This window comes from Suricata suricatta, chromosome 9 (genome assembly GCF_006229205.1).
Source record: "Suricata suricatta isolate VVHF042 chromosome 9, meerkat_22Aug2017_6uvM2_HiC, whole genome shotgun sequence".
Taxonomy (NCBI): Eukaryota; Metazoa; Chordata; class Mammalia; order Carnivora; family Herpestidae; genus Suricata; species Suricata suricatta.
In genome coordinates this window covers 96,999,048-97,021,712 of record NC_043708.1, presented here as the reverse complement: position 1 = coordinate 97,021,712, position 22,665 = coordinate 96,999,048, and the positions used below count along the sequence as shown (strand labels likewise).

At 38.3% G+C, this 22,665-nt stretch overlaps 1 protein-coding gene across 9 annotated transcripts in view; it reads right to left on the bottom strand.

Annotated features, from left to right (window-relative positions):
* Positions 1-22,665, bottom strand: part of RNF111 (ring finger protein 111) — an 83,791-nt gene that overhangs the window by 47,318 nt on the left and 13,808 nt on the right. The window contains exon 1 of one of the 9 annotated variants that reach the window (XM_029950657.1): positions 10,809-11,067. The exons of 7 other annotated variants lie outside the window; for them this stretch is intronic. The gene's annotated coding sequence lies outside the window, so the exon portion shown is untranslated. Of the gene's footprint in view, positions 1-4,670; positions 5,582-10,808; positions 11,068-22,665 lie in introns of those variants that run through there. One more of the 9 variants, XM_029950655.1, reaches the window with a different exon arrangement.

The following is a 22,665-nucleotide window of genomic DNA, read 5'->3' as shown; positions in this document are numbered from 1 at the left end:
GGACTATACAACCTCACAGGTCTCCCACTTTAATAAATAACTATTATCAGAACAGAGGACAGTAATTTAAAAAAATGCAACAGGGGCACCTGGGTGACTCAGTTGGTTAAGCATCCGACTTCAGCTCAGGTCAAATCTCATGTTCATGGGTTCGAGCCCTGCATCAGGCTCTGTGCTGACAGCTCAGAGCCTGGAGCCTGTTTCCGGTTCTGTCTCTCTCTCTCTCTCTCTCTCTCTGCCCCTCCCCCTCTCATGCTTTGTCTCTCTCTATATCAAAAATAAATAAAACATTAAAAATTTTTTAAATAAAACATAATTAAAAATGCAAGAGCTTACTTCTCTCTTTTTCTTTCCTTTTTTTTTCCCCCCAAATAGGCTTCATGCCCAAATGTGGGGCCCAAACTCAGGACCCTGAGATCAAGAGTCGCATCCTCCACTGACTTAAGTCATCCAGGAACCCCAGAAACAGCCTATTGCTATATAAAGGTATCAGAACCTCTATCTTCTATTACCTTCTTTAATTCTTATTTATAAGAACAGAGAGTGCTATATCCAAAATCAGCCACCAAACCCTGTCCAGAGTTCAGCAGGATCAGTAACAAAGAAGGAACACAAAGATGTGAACACATGGGTATAGCAATAAGCAAATTATAAGAGGCGGCCACTCAGACAAAGATCCCCATAATTAAATGTAAAAAACACAAATCATGGAGCGCCTGGATGGCTCAGTCAGTTAAGGGTCCAATTTTAGCTCAGGTCATGATCTTACAGTCCATGAATACAAGCCCCACATCAGGCTCTGTACTGACAGCTCAGAGCCTGAAGCCTACTTCAGATTCTGTGTCTCACTCTCTCTCTGCTCCTACCCCGTACTCGCTCGCTCGCTCACTCTCTCTCAAAAATAAACATTAAGGAAAAAAAAATCACAATGATAAAGCATGGGTATGTGTGATTTAAGATTCAAAGGGCAGTCCACTAGGATTGCTATAATAAAAAATATATAAATAATAACAAATGTTGGCAAACATATAATAGAACTAGAATCTGTACACATTGCTGCTGGAATAGAAAATCGTGTAGCCAAAATATTCATAGATCCATTAGTCACGATAGCCCAAAAGTATAAACAAATGTTCATCAACTGATGAATAAATAAATCCATACAATGATTATTCACAAATCAAAAGAAATGAGAGGCACCTGCGTGGCTCAGTCGGTTGGGCATCTGACCCTAGGTTTTGGCTCAGGTCATGATCTCACAGTCAGTCACTGGATAAAGCCCTGTATTTGGCTCTGCACTGGGTGTGGAGCCTGCTTAAGATTCTCCTTCTCTCTCTGCCCCTCCCAGAAAAAAAGAAAGAAAAAGAAAAGAAAGGAAAGGAAAGGAAAGGAAAAAGAAAGCAATAAAATATTAATTCATGCTACAAAGTAATATGAACCTCAAAAACGCTATACTAAGTAAAAAAAGAAAAAAAAAAGGCACAAGACTGTATTTTGTTAAGATTCCTTTCATGACAAATGTCCAAAATAGGCAATGCTATAGAGATAGAAAGTATATAAGTGATTGCCTGGGGCAGGAAAATAGGTGGATTGAGATGTGATGGTCAGTCAAAGAGTATAGGGTTATTTTCAGTGAACTGAAAATGTTTTTAAAATTGACTGTGGCGATAGTTAATCAACTCTGAATACTATAAAAACCTCTGATGTATACACTTAAAAAGGGAGAACTGTAATGCTAGGTGAATTCTATCTCCATAAAGCTGTTGCCAAAAAGTCAAGAGAAGTATCAGATAACTATGGACCCCTCTTAGATCCCATCAAAAGAGCCATGTCATTTGGGAAAATTTGGGGCTCTCCCAGAAGTCCATGTCCCCCAGGAGTTTTGATGAGCTGGATTGCTGAAGATATAACATTTATATGCTACAGAAAAAAAACCGTTTCAGACTCCTCACCCTTAATTACTAAGTCGCCCTCTGAGTCCTGGTAATGGAGATCTTGAGAGGCAATGAAAACCTGCCAAAAGGACAGATCAATTCTGAGAACAGGAATCCATAAGTGAATTTACAAAGAAGTGATTCATTGCATAATTTACTGAACTCGATTTCTTTTCCATTAGTTTATGCCCCAAAGCCAAAACAATGGAGCTCTTTATGGTTAACTCTGCTCTGGGTTTTGGTAAATTTTGTCTGTCCAGCAGGGAGAGAATAAGGGACAGCTAATATACAGTGTGGTACAAGTTTGTACCACATGTGTGTGTGTGCACACCAGTAACTGTTCTCAGAGTTATCTGCCAGTCATCAAATGCAAAATTAACATCCAATGTTATCTGAACTACTCCCACCAAGGGAGTAATTCATGTTCTTATTTTTAAATGAGAAAAAGTAAGTTCATGAAAAGAAAAAAATACCAGTACTGCATTTTTTAACTAAAAAGGCAGCAAAACTAACACAAAGAATCAATAAAGAATGTTCCAAACTCTTTGGTATTTGATGAAATCATAATCTAGTCTTTTACTTCTTTTTTTTTCCAATTTAATGCTTATTCATTTATTGAGAGAGAGAGAGATGGAGACAGAACACAAGTGAGGGAAGAGCAGAGAGAAAGGGAGACACAGAATCTGAAGCAGGATCCAGGCTCTGAGCTGTCAGCACAGAGCCCCACATGGGGCTCAAAGCAAAATGAAGGGTGTATCAATCCTAGCAAGCCGAAGAGTATCTGGGAGTCCGTTTAAACCAGTAAGGAAGGCAGTACTAAAAATCACAGGGTACACCACATGATGTCTAACATTTCTGGTATAGAAGGCCGGACTCGAATTTATAGTGTAACATGAAATATGAAATATACAGATACTGCTAATAATCTATTACGTAAAATATATTGCATCAAAAAAACCAAAAGAGTCAACCAAAAAAAGATCTAGATGCAAAAAACTACAGAACTGTACAATAGGATGTAAAAGATAATCCTCATAAGTGGAGCAGCACCTCATTTCTGTATGACTAAAGATTCCAAACTGGTTTTGTGAAAAATTATAAGAAAGCCACAATTTTTTAAAAGATAAAACATAAATACTATCATCATGAACATGTTATGCCTTTAAAAACCTAAAGATTAATTCAAAACTCATACTGTTTGCATTTAGTTTCTCACCATTTTGTTCACAGGAACTTCTGAATAATCAACATTTAATTAAAAATAATAATAACTGGGGACACCCGGATGGCTCAGTCAGTTAAATGTCCAACTTTGGCTCAGGTCCTGACAGCTCAGAGCCTACAGCCTACTTCAGATTCTGTGTCTTCCTCTCTCTCTCTCTGCCCCTCCTCCACTAGTGCGCACTTGCTCTCTCTTTCTCTCTCTCTCGCTCTCTCTCAGAAATAAACATCAAAAAATCCTTTTAAATAGTAACTGTACAGAGCTATATGTACAAGGGAAAATCTAATTCAAGTATTTTTTCCATTTTAATCAAGTTTTAATTTTTACAACAAAGATAAAATTAGGTCATACAAATAAAACTGCTGAGCAGCCTTTAAAAATGAGATAAGTTTTGCACAAATGGATACAGAAAGTACAGATAATTTTTTTTAATTTTTTAAAATGTTTTATTTATTTTTGATACAGAGAGAGACAGAGCATGAGAGGGGGAGGGGCAAAGAGAGAAGGAGACACAGAACCAGAAGCAGGCTCCAGGCTCTGAGCTAGCTGTCAGCACAGAGCCTGACGCGGGGCTCGAACCCACGAGCGTGAGATCTGACCTGAGCCGAAGCTGGAGACTTAACCGACTGAGCCGCCCAGGTGCCCTGGCGCCCAGGTGCCAGTCTGTTAAGCATCTGAATTTGGCTGAGGTCATGATCTCAAAGTTCATGAGTTCTAGCCTCACATTGGCTCTGTACTGACAGCTCAGAGCCTGGGGCCTGTTTCAGATTCTGTCTCCCTGCCCTGCCCTTTGACCCACCTCTCAAAAATAAGCATTAAAAAATAATAAAAAATAAAGCAGATTGCACATAAGACTGCGATAAAGCAATCACCTGTACTTTCAGTGCTGAGCCTGCTTGGGATTCTCTCTCTTCCTCTCTCTCTGCCCCCCCTCCCCTGCACTCTAGCTCTTTCTCTCCTTCTCTCAAAATAAACAAATTAACTTAAAAAAAATCAAAGTACAAGGATTTTTCAAAAGAACAAAAAGTGACAAAATATACTTTATTTTTCCACAGAACTAGGACAGAACTTTGTTTTTTGTTTTGTTTTAACCTTTATTTATTCTTGAGAGACAGAGAGAGCATACAAGTGGGAGAAGGCCAGAGATAGAGAGTGAGAGGGAGACACAGAATCCAAACCAGGCTCAAGGCTCTGGGCTGTGAGCCCAAGAGCCGGGCATGGGGCTTGAACTCATGAGCCATGAAATCATGACCTGAGTCCAAGTGGGATGCTTAACTGCCACCCAGGTGCCCTCTCATTATTTTTAATGGATTATACTTTGAACTATTGACACTGGTCTATAGTTCTAGGCATGTTGTTTCTGAGCTACCTTTGTGAAGAAATTTTAATACTTGGAAAGTAATAACTTATCATATAACCATCTCATAAAGTCATCATTAAAAGAATAGTAATTAGTATTGTTGGGTTAACTGAAAGGAGTAAAAGTAAAAAAATAATGTACAAGGAAAACAAACCTCCACCATCTTCCAAAACTGCCGTTTCGAATGGCCACCAGGTTTCCCTGGAGACTGGAACTCAGTGAATTGAAAATTCCTTTTTAAAGTGATAGAAGCCAATTTAAAGATGGTCACTAATTTTAAAGATGGAAATATCTGCTTTAATACACCTAACATCAAACTTTAACAATCTGCAAGAGGTAACTGTAGAATTAAATAAACCATACTGCTAAACAGAACCTTATACCTTTACAGAAACACATTTACCATTTTGAACAAATTCTTGCCAATAATTTGTAATGATTTGGTCTTATAAGTATTCATATATGCTGAAAGATGTTAGAGAAGGAGAAATCAAAATAAAAAATACAAAAATAAAAGTTACTGTGGCTTAGACAAGACTTTTTGAAGAGAAGAACCTCAGTGAAACAGCACATCCTTGTGAGAAGCAGGAAATACTATTAAAAGTAGGTAGAATGGAACTAAATTATGGTGGGCTAAAAAAAAGTCAAGTGGGCTAAAAAAAAAAGTCAAGATGAAAAGTTCTGACTGATATCAAAAATGCTCAGTTATTCAAAGAGTTACAGAAAAAACTACTTTGTATGCTGGATCTCTGGATATAAATAAGATACAGACTTCTATCCTTCAAGAAACCCATAATTTAGCACAACACAAAGAATATAAATAACCAAAATATAGAATGCTATAAATAATAGTACCCCCCATGGGAGCATAAATGAGGAAGCAACTGGTGTTTCTGGGAAAGACTGCAGAGGGAAGATGACACCCATGTCAAACCATGAAGGACATAGAAGGTGACAGCAGGCAGAGACAGGATAGGTGTTTTTGTTTTTGTTTTAGCAGCAGGGAATAAGCTGGAGTCAAATTATCAAGAAGCGAGGAATTCTATGCATCCACTTAACACAGTTTAGAAAGATTAACTTGAGGAGGTACTGCCATGACAAGAATAGGCTTGAGGGAAAGGCAGAGACACCAGAGAGAAAGCTTTGTTGTGATGGGAGCAGAGGGAGGCTTTACTTCGGAAGGTGCTGAAGTGAAGGAAAAGGCAAGATAGGCAAATGTGAGAGTCATTTAAGACAAAAAAATAAGACAGGGAAACAGAAAAGAAGAAAAAAGCCAATGTCCAGCTTGGGACCTCCTGATTGGATATCTATAAGAAACTTTAAGTCACTGTCAGAAATAGCTAACTGGAAAGAGAATGCAGGGATTCGGTTTTGGATATTTTTATTTTGAAATAATAATAAGACAACAAGATGTGACTATGCCTAAAATATCAGGTCTGAAAGTACAGATTTCAGCATCATCTACTTGGAGAAAAATAAAATCACTATAGTCAATAAATTATCTGCTTTCATAAAAGTGTAATTCAGGATATAAAGAAAAGCGAGTATGGTAGAGTATCATAAGAAAGGCAGCAAGGGGGAAAAAAGTGTCTGCAACAGAAGATCTGAGAAGGCAAAACCCTGGAAGCCATTCTCCCTATTTATTTTCTCCTGACTTCACATTTTTGACTGACCAGCAAGGACTCAGTAATACACCTAGTCCTGCTCTCACCAGCTCCATAAATCAGTGCTTCCCAACTATTTTTTATGTCATGATACACATAGAATATTATATATGCTGGGCATTTAGGGTAGATAAGACATCTGCAAGGTGCCAGCCCTGGGGCTCCAGTCATCCCAGAACCTCTATCTTCATGGCTTGAAGACATCTCTACATACCTGCAACCCAATCACAGTATAGGAGCTAAAAAGCTCTGCTCTAAATTCTTCATCCCTTTCTTCTGTAAACACTCTTCCTAACAATGAGTCTCTACCAATTAAACCCCATGCCTTTGTTTTTGGGCTGCTATGATATTTAAATCATCCTAACCCAGTACCAAATATTTTTAATTGAAAAGAAATCTTTTAACATCAGTGAGGCTAATAACAATAACAACTTGGTAATTCTTTCTTTCCTCATAATAAAGGACTCCAATATTTACTTACTTCCTCAAACCCTCTACTCCTTTTCCACCCTCTCATTTTGGGCAAATTACTAACACCTGCCTTTTATTTTATAGAACATAGAGGTTACCAAAACTGAAGCCTAGAATCTTACTTCCCTTTACCTAATCTCTAACTTTTCAATTTATATCAGGACTCTTAATCAAATATGCCCTTCTCTACTGGAAAATTTATTTTAGATAACAGCATCCCTCCACTCAAAAAAGGACTTAAACTGCAACTTTATGCTATTAAGGCAACCCAACCAAAAGCCACGATAATCAGTTATTACAGGGGCTCCTGGGTGGCTCAGTCAGTTAAGCAACCGGCTTCGGTTCAGGTCATGATCTCATCATCTTGTGGTTCATGGGTTTGAGCCCTCGCTTCAGGCTCTGTGCTCAGAGCCTAGAGCCTGTCTTTGGATTCTGTGTTTCTCTCTCTCTCTCTGACCCTCCCCTGCTCACACACACACTCTCTCTCTAAAAAATAAATAAAACATTAAAAAAAATTTTGTTAATCAGATATTACATGGATAAGCATTACATATTCTTTTTAAGCTTATGTATTTTGAGAGAGAGGGAGAGTGAGTGCAAGCAGGGGAGGGGCAGAGAGAGAGGGAGAAGACTACTAAGTAGGCTCTGCGCTGTCAGCCCAGAGCCTGATGATTCCACAATTCCATGAACCATGAGATCATGACCTGAGACAAAAATCAAGAGTCACCATTCAACCAACTGCGCCACCAGGTGCCCAGCTTATATTCTTCTGCACCCCCTCTCCCAATGTGGACAGAAAGAAGAGACACGGGGAGAGAGTGAAGAAGGGAGGGCAGGCTGCTTTACCAACTCAAGGAGTATATCCCCAGAATCAACAAACTTGAGCCAAAATACCAGAATATGACCATAAAGCTTTCAATATTTTTTCAGAGTACCGCACAACAATCAAACTAGAATCACAAACTGCAGAACCCGACAGAAGTATGTTATTTTAGGGTGAATGTTGTTTTTACTGGTATCACACTTCATACTCACATCTAGGCAAATATTCATGTTAAAATACAGTATCTTTCATAATTCAGTTACTTATAACTGCCTGCATAAAAGACTCTTCAAGTCTTATCATACTGTTCAAATAACTCCTCTTTTCTCTTTCGGTAATAAATACTTGATTTCTTCCAAGTCAGATTTCCAGCAACATCAATTCTTAGGAACATAGCCTACAGGAAAATGATTCCCAGAAGGATCATAATAATTGTCAGAAAAGCCACATGCAATTCAATATTCAGAGACTATTTTACATATAATTCTTAATAAGCTTAGATGTCTGGATTCCAGGTATAATGCCAGAATACTGGTGGCAGCACCTAAAAACAAGTGAGAGACAGAAGAACTAATGCACTTTTGTCCCCAAAACTAAAAAGTTCAGTCTGTCTAGAACAAGATTATTTATGTGAACAGATTCTGAGGGCAACACTGTAATATACCACAGAATAAAAGCTGAGGTTCGGAATCACAACTCTGAGCCACCCCAAAACTAGACTGTTCTCAGTAAAATAAACATGTACATAGCATGTTTGAGGCACATTTACAACACTATGGTTAATAAATTTTAGGTGCTTACCAGGAAACATGCCAATTGTGGCTAACAATATTATCTCAATTTTTATTTATTTAATTTGAGAGAGACAGAGAGAGAGAGAGAGAGAGGGAGGGAGGGAGAGAGAGCACGTGCAAAAGGGGAGGAGGCAGAAGGAGAGAGAGAGAATCTTAAGCAGGTTCCACACTCAGCACAGAGCCCGACGTGGGGCTCAATCCCATGACCTTGAGATCATTACCTGAGCCAAAATTAAGAGTCAGATGCTCAACAGACTGAGCCACCCAGGTGCCCCAACATTATCTCAGTTTTTAATGAAAATGTACAAAATAACATGAAAATCTCAATAGTACAAAAAACTGCATATAAATTCATAAAAGTGGTAAAAGAATAAAATTTTAAGATACACAAAATACTTGCAAAATATGAAAACTATATTCCTAACATGCAGAGTTTCTTCAAACTGGTAAGGAAAACCTGGGTGACTTCTCTATCTTACCTATAATTTTTTATTTATTTTTATTCTTTATTTTCTGTTTTGACATATTTATAATGCAAAATAACCAAATCTTTTTAAAAAGAGAGATTCAGGTTTGTTATTTAAAAACTTTGGTTCCTAGTGGGTGCCAAACCTAAAACTTAAGGTGAAATATAAGTAGGAGAATAAAAGCTGAACTACAGTATTTTTTCAAGGAGAAGAAAGTAGAAAAATTAGAAAACTTGTGAATATCTCTGGCTCTTTCGCCATTTTGACCAGGACAAACTCTGCTGTTCTAATTAAAACCTTTTTTCAGAGCTGCAGTTGCTATGTCAAATCAGATTTTGCCAGAGAATTCAGCAATAAACTCATTCCTAGATCCAGGTCCATTCATTTTCTAAAATGTTTAATAAAGTTTCAAGGCTGAAATGTATGTAAGAGCTCCAGTTACCATTACTTGGAAGCACACTCCAGGCAAAGCAACTGTAAAGAGGCTCCAATCTCCTTCACCTTTTACCTGCCCTAACAGTCTACAAGTCATTTGTAAAAGACTTCTTTGATTAAAAAGAACAAAAGAAAAAAAGCCAGCATTATGGGAAAGAGGGGCAAGGCTGGAATAATAGTAGCTATGGGCAAATAATACTACTATTATTGATGATGGTGGTGATAATGATGACCGAGAGGAACAGACTTTAAAAGTCTACAATTCCTGTTAGCGTAAGTTCTCAAATACATCTGTTTCTTCATGGCAGGTTTCCTGATGGCATCCTTTCTTTTTTCATCTAAAGAAGGGTTCATTTTGAGGCTCAAAATAAAACAGAAGTATCTGACTTTTCCCTACTTGTCTGCCCCAAAAATAAGCACACATTTTTCTAAAGCTTTCCAACTTTTCTTTTTTTTAATGCTTAGAAGTGCTTTTATAAAGCTGCTTCTTATGACTCCAGAGCACAGAACAAAGCACATACACAGATACTACAAAGTACTAAAATACAAATATGTGATGCTAAAACCCCTTCATTTTTCAACCAAATGTCCAGGTTCAGGTTTTCCAGGCTTTCTGCATAGGAACTGAAGAGTCAAGTAAACAGGGCACTAGAACCCAGCATCCAAATTTTTATTTCTAATATCATTCTTCAAAAAAAAGGAACAAGGGCTCCTGGGTTCTAGGTCTGTAACAAGGAAGAGACAAGAAGAGCCTGGAGCAGAAAGTGTCAGAAAGTAAACACTCACTCAGTCACTCACTTACTCAAAAGAACAAAGGCATGTCAAAGAGACAGGAGAGCCAAACTGAAAAGAGTTCCCAGTGGCCAAAAAATAGAATTGTAGCAACAAAACAAATAACATAGTATTAGATTCTAACCCAAAGTATAAAATAAATATCCATTAGTCCACACTGACATAAATGATTGAACAAATAAGTAAGTGGAGCAAAGAGACAAAATTACTTATAGAAGAATTCCAAATGTCTTGTATAGATGAATACACAAGGTAGAGCTTAACAACTCCTTTCCCTTTAGTGATTTGCTTCCAAAGAAAGGAATAAGAAGGAGAGTAACTTTACAACGGAGCAAATAGTACCCTGGCCAGATAATTAAGGTTAATACCATAAATCATGTTGCTAACAAGAGAATTTCACCTCTGTGGGACTCTTCTACATAACCCACACCCCCAGCCAAACGAGTGAGGAAAACATTAGGCAATCTCAAATTGAGGGACATTTTACAAAATACCTGATGAGCATTTTGCAAAACTCAAGACCATAAAAACAATGAAAAACTGAGAAACTGTGAGACCAGAGGAGACTACATTCAAATAATACCTGGAGTTAAGTTAATAGTAATGGACCAATATTGGTTTCCTAGTTGTGACAGATGTATAATAGGCAAGATATTAACAATAAAGGAAGCTGGGTAAAGGGTACATACAAATTCTATGTACTATCTTTGCAACTTTTCTGTAAAACTACTGTAAAATAAAAGCTTTATTATTTTTAAAGGAAGGGGCACTAGGGCATTATATGCAAATTTCTCCCAAGCAAATCCTGAAAAGGGGAAGAGAAAAATGAGTGAAGATGGAGCTTACCCTGCTCTTCAACTTCACCAGCCCCTCTCTACTGCCAACAACATCTCCAAAACTCTTACACTGGACTGCTGGGAGGCGGAGGGAGGGACACATAAAGCTGGAAAACCATGTAAAAAGAAAAAGTTTACAACTGTCTGGTCACTCTACTGGGATAGCAAGACATGACTCTGCATACACCGGGACATTATGTGTCATCATGGCATTTCTACAGAGAAATTACTGAATCCTTTCCAAATCACCACTGGGAATTTGGCAAATAAACATGTCTTTCTTGGGCTAAAATGTTCAGCAATCATGCTTTCATAACCAATATGTACACAAAGCACATATGTGCCCAGGTATGTGTATAAATGTGTATGTGTGTTTTATCAATATTTTGTGACACAAAATACATACATATATAGATATAGTGACAAAGAAAACCTATTATTAAATGAGCACAGTAAGAGAACACACTCCTGTACTAAGAGTTACAGGATCTTAACCATTAAATACGAATACTAAATGGGAATTAAGACAAAACACTAGGGGCGCCTGGGTGGCTCAGCCGGTTAAGCGTCTGACTTCAGCTCAGGTCATGATCTCACCGATCGTGGGTTCAAGCCCCACGTAAGGCTCTGTGCTGATGGCTAGCTCAGAGCCTGGAGCCTGTCTTCAGATCCTGTGACTCCTCTCTCTGACCCTCCCCTGCTCATGCTGTCTCTCTCTCTCTCTCTCAAAAAAAAAATTTTAAAAAAGACAAAACACTAAAATTAAGCCACTTTTTCTTATACAACTTAGGAAATCTATGGTACCAACTCTGACAACCTTGATTTGGTATTGGCCGGTAAGAAATCACCGTTAGAAACCCCTGGGTGGCCCAGTTAGTTAAGTGCCCGTCTCTTGACTTCAGCTCAGGTCATGATATCACGTGTGGGTTCAAGCCCCACATCAAACTCTGTGCTGATGGTGTGGAGCCTGCTTGAGATTCTGTCTCCTTCTCTCTCTGCCGCTCCTCTGCTCTCTCCCTCTCAAAATAAAACAACCATTAAAAAAAAAAAGAAAAGAATCACCATTAGCTGGAACATATGCCAAATCAAAGTATCCATGTGTTATGGACCTGGCTGTGCCCCTCCTCCCAATTCATATGTTGAATGCCTAATCCCCAGTACCTTGAATAGGAGTATAAACAGGGCCTTTAAAGAGGTAGTTAAGGTTAAATAAAATTACATGATGGGCCCTAATCCAACCTGACTGGTATCATTTATAAGAAAAGAAAATTTGGATAAGAAACACAGAGGAAAAAACCATGTAAAGATACAGCAGGAAGGTGGGTGGTTATCTGCAAATGCAGCAGAGAGATTTCAGGAGAAACCAAACCTGACCACACCTGTTCTTGGACTCTAGTCAACAGAACTGTGAGAAACTAGATTTTTGTTGTTCAAACCACCCAGTCGGAAATACTCTGTTACAGCAGCCCTGGCAAACTAACATACCACACGATAAACACTTCCTTATTATTTTAAATATGCCAGACTATCCCAAATATTCTTAAGATATAAACCTGTCCTTAACAAGTTGTAGAGTCTACCCATTAGGGAGACATATCAATACGTAATTAAAATACAGTAAGTGTTATGACAGAGGGAAGTACTGAAACAAATTGGAGTAGAGCCAGGGTGCCTGGGTGGCTCAGCTGGTTAAGGGTTCGACTTAGAATCAGGTCATGACCTCACAGTTTGTGGGTTCAAGCCCCGGGTCAGGCTCTGTGCTGACCGCTAGCTCAGAGCCTGGAGCCTGCTTCATATTCCGTATCTCCCTCTCTGTCTGAGCCTCTCCTGTTTGTGCTGTCTCTGTCTCTCAAAAAAAAAAAAAAAAAAAAAAATTGGAGTAGAGCTTAATTCAGTTCTAAAGGGGCAGGGGGTGTATATAACAGGGAAGGTTTTCTTGGAAGAATAAAAGGAAAAAGAGTGAAGTGAGAAGACATAAGACTTGATCACCCTGTTTTCCATGGCAGAGATTCTCTGAATAAAACACCTATTTAATGATGAAAACACCTATAAATGTACAAAAACAGTTATCTGAAAGACTGAAACATATGATCTGATAACATATAATCTTCAAAAATACCATTCTACTTCAAACAACTATTTGTAGAATTACTGTTAGGAAGAAAGGAAAATAAAATGATTTCTTGAGATATTTTTCAGCATAAGAAAGACTAAACAAAGGTCCACACAATTACCAAATTTCCCCCAAAATTTGTTTCACTTTAATAATACAGGGAAGAATCCACAGTACCTAAAACCCTATGTTCTCCCTTAATCTTGAACATGAACACTCAACTCCCTAACCTCTCACGTTAGGCAGCAGTCTCACCTTCATTTACCTTTCAGTATTGAGAGAAGAATTGTAAGCTATAATAGAAAGCTAAAATGGAATAAAGATCAATCCCTAAACTTATCTAGAAATGTGTCAATAATCAGCAATATAAAATGAGGTGTATAATTAAAAATTAGCCAACAACATGCATTCCAAAATTTGTTAGCCATGGTTTCATATGATGGCAAAAATGGAATATTCACCATATTTCCAATTGACACAAAGCTGAAAAGCAATGCCAACAAATTGGGCAATCTGAAAGAAATGGACAAATTCTGGAAACAGAAAAAAAAAATTAGGAAATCTGAACAGAACAATAACCAGTAAGGAAACTGGATCAGTAATCAAAAATCTCCCAACAAACAAGAGTCCAGGGCCAGATGGCTTTCCAAGGGAATCCTATCAAACATTGAGAGTTAACACCTATACTTTTGAAGCTGTTCCAAAAAATAGAAATAGAATGAAAATTCCCAAACTCATTCTGCAAGGCCAGCATTACCTTCATTCCAAAACCAGAGAACGACCCCACTGAAAAGGAGAACTAAGGACCAATTTCCCTGATGAACATGGATGCAAAAATTCTCAACAAGATACTAGTAAACTGGATCCAACAATACATTAAAAGAATTATTCACCATGATCAAGTGGGATTTATTCCTGGGATGCAAGCCTGGTTCAATATCCGCAAATCAATCAATGTGAGACATCACACTAATAGAAGAAAGGATAAGAACCACATCTGTGGGGAATAAGCTTAGGAATTCCCGGGCTTGCACCAATGGGTTCACAAGGCATCAGAATTACAAAGTCATTGGATGCTGGCACCCAAGCCTGGGTAAACAAGATTAGGTTACCAGGATGGAGGGGGAGGGGGGTGGGAAGAGGCAAAGGCCTCCAACACAAAGGTATATTAGGCAAGCAAGATTAGGCATTCAGGGCAAAAAAACAGCCCCCAATCGAGTACTATACCAGAAAGCTGCTTTCACAGGAAGGAAGACCAAATTAGGTAAACAGGTAAATAGGGCTATAGGCTGCTGCACGGTGGTGATGCTGCCCAGAGCGGAGCTTACTTACAAAAGAAAAAGTGCCTTGTTAACCCTGAAGTTATACACCCTATCTGTTTTATGGCCTAGACTAACTAAATTAAACAAAGTGCCTCCTTGTCTGCCTTTGCCAACCATCTGCCCAGCACCAGAATTTTGTTTTATATTGACCCAAAACCCAAACACTGTATATCTTCAAAACTCCCTTTCCCTCATGCCCATGAGTTGATGTTCACTGATTCACTCTTTGTGTACACCCATAACATTTGTAAGCCTTTTAATCGTAATAAATACAGGGCAAGAATCCTTATTTGGGGCTCTTGTCTTTTTCCGGCCATTAGCCATCTGTTTTTAATCCTGCATCTGCTCTCTTGCTGGCCAAAAGAGAACTTTAGACTTAGAGTCTACGACATACATGATCCTCTCAACAGATGCAAAGAAAGCATTTGACAAAATACAGCATCCTTTCTTGATAAAAAACCATCAACAAAAAAGGGATAGAAGGATCACACCTCAAATCAGAAAAGCCATATACAAAGACCCACTAATATCTTCACTGGGAAAAACTGAGAGCTTTCCCCCTAAGGTCAGGAACATGATATGAATGTCCACTCTAATCACTGTTATTCAACATAACCTAGGAAATCCTAGCCTCAACAATCAGGCAACACAAAGAAATAAAAGGCATCCAAATCAACAAAAAGGAAGTCAAACTTTCACTCTTCACAAACGTCAGGATACTCTAAGTGAAAAACTAAAGATTCCACCAGAAAACTGGTAGAATTGATACATGAATTCAGCAAAGTTGTAGATATAAAGTCACTTTACAGAAAGTGATTACATTTCTATACATCGATAATGAAGCAGCAGAAACATAACTTAAGGAATCAATCCCATTTACAATTGTACCCAAAACCATAATATAACTAGGAATAAACCTAACAAGGAGGTGAAAAATCTATATACTGAAAACTATAGAAAGTTTACGTAAGAAATTGAAGATGATGGATTGAAAGAACGATAACTGTTAAAATGTCAATACTACCCAAAGCAATCTACATACTCAATGCAATCCCTATCCAAATAACACCAGCATTCTTCACAGAGCTAGAACAAACGATCCTAAAATTTTTATGGAACCAGAAAAGACCTCTAATATCCAAAGCAATCCACCGAAGAAAACCAAAGCTAGAGGCATCACATTTCCACTTCAAGATGTATTTCAAAGCTGTAATCATCAAGAAAGTATGGTACTGACACAAAAACAGACACTTAGATCAATAAAACAGAATAGAGAACCCAAAAACAAACCCACAAAAGTATGGCTAACTAATCTTTGGCAAAGCAAGAAAGAATATCCAATGGAATAAAGACAGTCTCTTCAGCAAATGGTGTTGGGAAAACTGGACAGCAACATGGAGAAGAATGAAACTGGACCACATTCTTATACTATACACAAAAACAAACCCAAAATGGATGAAAGACCTAAACCTAAGATAGGAAGCCATCAAAATCCTCGAGGAGAAAGCAGGCAAAAACATCTTAGACCTTGGCCACAGCCATTTCTTCTTTATTTATTTAGGTTTTTTTGTTGTTTTTTTTTTTTTTTTTTTTGAGAGACAGAGACAGCGCGAGGAGGGGAGGGTCAGAGAGAAAGGGAGACACAGAATCTGAAACAGGCTTCAGGCTCTGAGCTAGCTGCCAGCACAGAGCCTGACGTGGGGCCCAAATCCACGAACCGTGAGATCATGACTTGAGCCAAAGCCAAAGCCGGAAGCCGGACTCTTAACCAACTGAGCCACCCAGGCACCCCGGGCCACAGCAATTTCTTACTTGACATGTCTTCAAAAGCAAGGGAAACAAAAGCAAAATCAACTATGAGGACCTCAATCAAGATAAAAAGCTTCTCGCAACAAAGGAAACAATCAGCAAACTAAAAGGCAACCAACAGAATCAGAGAAAATATTTGCAAATGACTTATCAGATAAATGGTTAGTATCCAAAATCTATAAAAATCTTATCATCAACACCCCAAAAAACAAATAATCTAGGGAAGAAATGGGCAAAAGACATAAATAGACACTTCTCCAAAGTCGACATCCAGATGGCTAAGAGATCCATAAAAACTGCTCAATATCACTTACCATCAGGGAAATACAAATCAAAACCACAGTGAGATACCACCTCACACCCGTCAGAATGGCTAACATTAACAACTCAGGCAACAACAGATGTTGGCAAGGATGCAGAGAAAAAGGATCTCTGGTGCAGCCACTCTGGAAAACAGGATGGAGATTCCTCAAAAAATTAAAAATAGAACTACCCTATGACCCAGCAATTGCACTACTGGATATTTATCTAAAGGATACAGGAGGGCTGATTCAAAGGGCACATGGACCCCAATGTTTAAAGCAGCACTATCGACCATAGCCAAAGTATGGGAAGAGCCCAATCTCCTCTGACTGATGAATGGGTAAAGAAGACATAATGTGTGTGTATGTATACACACACACAACAGAGTATTACTCCAGTGATCAAAAAGAATGAAATCTTGTCATCTGCAACAATGTGAATGGAACTAAAGTGTATTATGATAAGCAAAACAAGCCATCCAGAGAAAGACAAATACCATATGATTTCACCCATATGTGGGATTTAAGATACAAAACAGATGGACATAAAGGAAGGGAAGCAAAAATAAGACAAAAACAGAGGGAGACAAACCATAAGAGACACTTAAATACGAAGAACAAACTGAGGGTTGCTGGAGGGGTGTTGAGGGGGAGGAAGGGCTAAAAGGGTGAGGGCCATTAAGGAGGACACTTGTTGGAGGAAACCTGAGGAGCTCGGCTGGTTAAGTGTCTGACTTCAGCTGAGCTCATGATATCACAATCTGTGCATTCGAGTCCCGCATAGGGCTCTATGCTGCCAGCTCAGAGCCTGGAGCCTGCTTCAGATTCTGTGTCTCCTTCTCTCTCTGCTGCTTGCCTGCTCACGCTCTGGCTCACTCTCTCTCTAACTCAAAAAATAAATAAACATTAAAAAAATAAAAGATAAAAAAAAAAAGGACACTTGTTAGGATGAGCATTGGGTATTATATGTAAGTGATGAATCACTAAATCTATTCCTGAAATTACTATTACACTATATGTTAATAAACTTAGATTTAAATTAAAAATAAATAAAATAAAAAAGTTTAAAACACACAAAAAAAGAAAACCAAGCTGAAAAGTGATTACATATAAGTTGAATGACAAAATCAAGACCTGAAAATAAAAGCTTAGAATAACTAGCAAAATCATTAAAAATAAATAAATATAAAATACTACAACTAATTTAGCTTATATAGAGATAAAGACATAAAGGAGAATTTTGTTTTTATCTGAATAATCTGCCTAAAGTCAATAACTGGGTACTATTCAGAGGTATTCATTTACAAATGCTCCAAGTTCTGCGGCGCCTGAGTGGCTCAGTCAGTTAAGCGTCCGACATCGGCTCAGGTCATGACCTCGCAGTTTCTAAGTTCGAGCCCCATGACGAGCTCTGTGCTGACAGCTCAGAGCCTGGAGCCTGCTTTGAATTCTGTGACTCCCTCTCTGTCCCTCCCCTGCTCACGTGCTCTCTCTCTCAAAAATAAACATTAACAAAAAACAAAAAATTACAAACGCTCCAAGTTCTCTATCTAGTTCTATAAAAAGAGTAAATGATACAACCATCTTTTTTTCAGATTCATCTAAGAAAGTTTTCTGGTCTAAATCAAAATTTAAAGACTTTTTTCATAAATCGTCACCATCCTCTGACTTTTGTAAAAGTTGAATAGAATAAAGCGAGTTCTACTAGCATCTTCTCTCACAGAGATACCTTCACAGGAATTATTCTCTAAATATAATCCTAAATTAGGAAATCTTCCCAAAACTAGTAACATATAACAGTAAAATGTACGACAATAACACAAAGCACAGGAGGGGAGCAAAGAAAAATAGATATGTTTTAAGTTTTTATATCATATGGGAAATAGTCTGTTATTCCTTGAAGACAAGAAGTGAAAAGTTAAAGATGCATAGCATAAACTCCAGAGCAACCACAAAAGATAAAAAATAAGACAAGTATAGCTAATAAACCAAAAGTGGAAATTAAAAAAAGCCAAAAAAACCCTAAAAAAAAACAAAAACAAAAAACCACACAATTCTACCCCAAAGGAGACATAAGGAAAAAAAAGAAGCAGAGAACAGATGGGGCAAATAGAAAACAAACAGCAAGATGATGGATTAAAACAAAACAGGGTGGTAGTGGCATAAGGATAGACTGTAGAGTCCAGAAATAGACTCATACATATCATCAAGGGATTTTTCAATAAGGGTGCCAAGATAATAGGAAAGAAATACTCTTTTCAACAAATGGTGGTGGAAAAACTGATGAACCATGTGGATAAAACTCTCTACCTCACACCAGACACAAAAATTAACTCCAAATGGATCACAGACTGGGGTGTCTGGGTGGCTCAGTCGGTTAAGCATTTGATTCTTGATTTTGTTTTGGGGCATGATCTCATGGTTCGAGGGGTAGAGCCCTGTGTCGGGCTTTGTGCTGACAGGGAAGAGCCTGCTTGGGAATCCCTCTCTCTCCCTCTCTCTCTCTCTGCTCCCCCTCCCCTCAACATGGACGCGCACACATGCAACCTCTCTCTCTCTCTCTCTCTGTAAATGTATAAATTTTAAAAAATGGACGACAGACTTAGACCTAAAAGCTAAACCTTAGGGGTGCCCACGTGGCTCAGTTAGTTAAGTGTCCGACTTCAGCTCAGGTCATGATCTCACAGTTTGTGAGTTTGAGCCCCATGTTGGGCTCTGTGCCGACAGCTCAAAGCCTGGAGCCTGCATCAGATTCTATGTGTCTCTCTCTCCCCCTCCCTGATTCATGCTCTGTCTCTCTGACTGCCTGTCTGTCTGTCTGTCAAAAATAAACATTTAGAAGGGAAAAAAAGCTAAACCTTAAATATCCGAAAGAAACATAGCAAAAGATATATATCATCATACCATGGGCAAGGTCTCCGAACACAAACAGCAGTACCCAGTTTTTATAAATTGATAAACTAGAAGTGGCTGGGCGGCTCTCAGTTAAGCAACTGATGCCTGATTTTGGCTTAGAGCATGATCTCATGGCTCACAGGTTTGAGTCCCATGTCAGGCTCTGTGCTGTCAGCACTACTTGGGATTCATTCTCATTCTCTCTCTTTCTCTCTCTCTCTAGCCCTCCCCTGCTTGTACTCTCTCTCTCTCAAAATAAAAACACTTAAAATAAAATAAATTGAAATACTACACTTTACCAAAATGAAAATCTGCTCTTCACAAATACCTTTAAGAAAACAAAAAAGCAAGGTAATAAGCTCTGTACAAAAAATTTTAAAAAGCATTTATGTCTGTGTAATTTGTGTGTATATAAGTATACACATAAGTTGAAAATATGCAAAACTCTCTCATCTTAATAAGACAAGCCCACCCCCCCAAAATATTCTCAAAACATATATACATGGCCAATGAGTACATGAAAAAATGCTTGATATCTTTAGTCATCAGGCAAATGACATTAAAACCACAATGAGATAAAACTGTACACCCAATAAAAAGCTAAAACTTTTAGACCAAAACCACCACCAAAGGTTAACAAGGATGTGGCACAACTGGAACTCCACATACAGCTCTTTGGTAGTTTCTAATAAAGTCACACATACATCTAGAACCTAAGATCTAGTAATTTCACACCCAGGTTTGAAAACGCAGGTATACAAAACATTTGTATGTGAATGTTCACAGCTTTACTCAGAAGAACCAAAAATTTGGGGAAAACAAATCAATAAGGATATATAAAACTAGGATATATATAAAAATCAACTAGAATATATTAAAAAAATTATGATACATAAATAGAATAGCAAACTGCAGCAGCAACAACAGTAACAGAATGAACTACTGATAGAACTAACATTATAGGAAATTCTCAAAAACATCCTGCTAAGGGAAAGAAATCAAATACAAAGTACATGATTCCATGGCACAAAAACAGACCCTCAGATCAATGAAACAGAATAGAGAGCCCAGCAATGGATCCAGAAACATATGGCCAACTCCTCTTTGACAGAGCAGGAAAGAATATCCAATGGAATAAAGACAGCCTCTTCAGCAACTGGTGCTGGGAAAACTGGACAGCGACACGCAGAAACATGAACCTGGACCACTTTCTTACACCATACACAAAAATAAACTCAAAATGGATAAAAGACCTAAATGTAAGATAGGAAGCCATCAAAATCCTGGAGGAAAGCAGGCAAAAACATCTCAGACTTCGGCCGCAGCAACAGTTTACTCAACACATCTCCAGGGGCAAGGGAAACAAAAGCAAAAATGAACTCCTGGCACCTCATCAAAAATAAAAAGCTTCTGCACAGTGAAGGAAAGAATTAACAGAACTAAAAGAAAAACCAATGGCATGGGAGAAGATATTTGCAAACAACGTATTAGAGGAAAGGTTCATATCTAAAACCAATATAGAACTCACTACCCAAAAAACAAATAATTCAGTGAAGAAATGGACAAAAGACATGAATAGACACTTTTCCAAAGACATGCAGATGGCCAAATGCCACATGAAAAAATGCTCAACATCACTCATCATCAGGGAAATACATATCAAAACCACAATGAGATACCACCTCACACCCGTCAGAATGGCTAACATTAACAACTCAGGCAACAAAAGATGTTGGCAAGGATGCAGAGAAAAAGGATCTCTGGTGCAGCCACTCTGTAAAACAGTATGGAGATTTCTCAGAAAATTAGAACTAGAACTACCCTATGACCCAGCGATTGCACTACTAGGTATTTATCCAAGGGATACAGGTGTGCTGTTTTGAAGGGACACATGCACCCCAATGTTTATAGCAGCACTATCGACAATAGCCGAAGTATGAAAAGAGCCCAATGTCCATCGATGGGTAAATGGATAAAGAAAACGTGGTGTATATATAAAATGGAGAATTACTCGGCAAATAAACAGAATGAAATCTTGTCATTTACAACTACGTGGATGGAACTAGAGTGTAATATGCTAAGCGAAATTAGTTAGTGAAAGACAAATATCATATGACTTCATTCATATGAGGACTTTAAAATACAAAACAGGTGAACATAAGGGAAGGAAAGCAAAAATAATATAAAAACCGGGAGGGGGACAAAACATAAGAGACAAATACGGAGAACAAACTGAGGGTTACTAGAGGGGGGTAGGAGGGGACATGGGCTAAATGGGTAGGGGGCATTAAGGAATCTATTCCTGAAATCATTGTTGCACTATATGCTAACTAACTTGGATATAAATTTAAAAAATAAATTAAAGAAAAAACCAAAGTATATGATTCCACATGTATTACGTTCTAGAATAGGAAAACCTAACCTAAGTTAAAAGCAAATTAAAACTGGTTGTGTTTGGGACAACTGGGTGGCTCAATCGGCTGAGTGACCAACTTCAGCTCAGGTCATGATCTCACAGTTCGTGGGTTCAGGCGCTGTGCTGTGCTGTGCTGACACTTGCTCAGAGCCTGAAACTTGCTTCATATTCTGTGTCTCCTTCTCTCTCTGCCCCTACCCCATTCATGCTCTGTCTCTCTCTGTCTCTCAATAATATATAAATGTAAAAAAAACTTTTTTAAAGAAAATTAAAAAAGTAAAACTGGTGGTGTTCCACAAAGGATTAAAGGGTAGAAGAAACAACTAAACGGGGTACATGAGGGAACTTTCTAAAGTGTTGGTAATGTTCTATTTCTTCATAAGGACTTGGGTTCACAGACCTATATTTGACAAAACTTAAATCATATACTTAAGATTTATGCATTTCACTATATATAAATTTTACCTTAAAAACAAATAAGTATAGGGGCGCCTCAGTGGCTCAGGCGGTTAAGCCTCCGACTTCGGCTCAGGTCAGATCTCACATTTGTGGGTTCGACCCCGCGTCAGGCTCTGTGCTGACATCTAGCTCAGAGCCTGGAGCCTGCTTCAGATCCTGTGTCTCCCCCTCTCTCTGCCCCTCCCCCTCTCATGCTCTGTCTCTTTCTGTATCAAAAATAAATAAAAACATTAAAAAAAAAAGAAGTATAAACAAATATTCAGCTCTAGTTAATAATATGGAAGCTGAATTTATTTATGGATTATCTGTAATTTACTTTAAAACACAAAACAGGGGTGCCTCGGTGGCTTGGTTGAACATCCGACTCTTGATTTCAGCTCAGGTCATGATCTCACAATTGTGAGATAAAGCCCCACACTGGGCTCTGCAGTGGCAGCACAGAGCCGGCTTGGGATTCTCTCTCTCCCTCTGTCTGTACTCCTCCCCTACCGGCTCTCTCTCACACCAAATAAACTCATAAATTCATAAACAAACAAATAAATAAATCATAA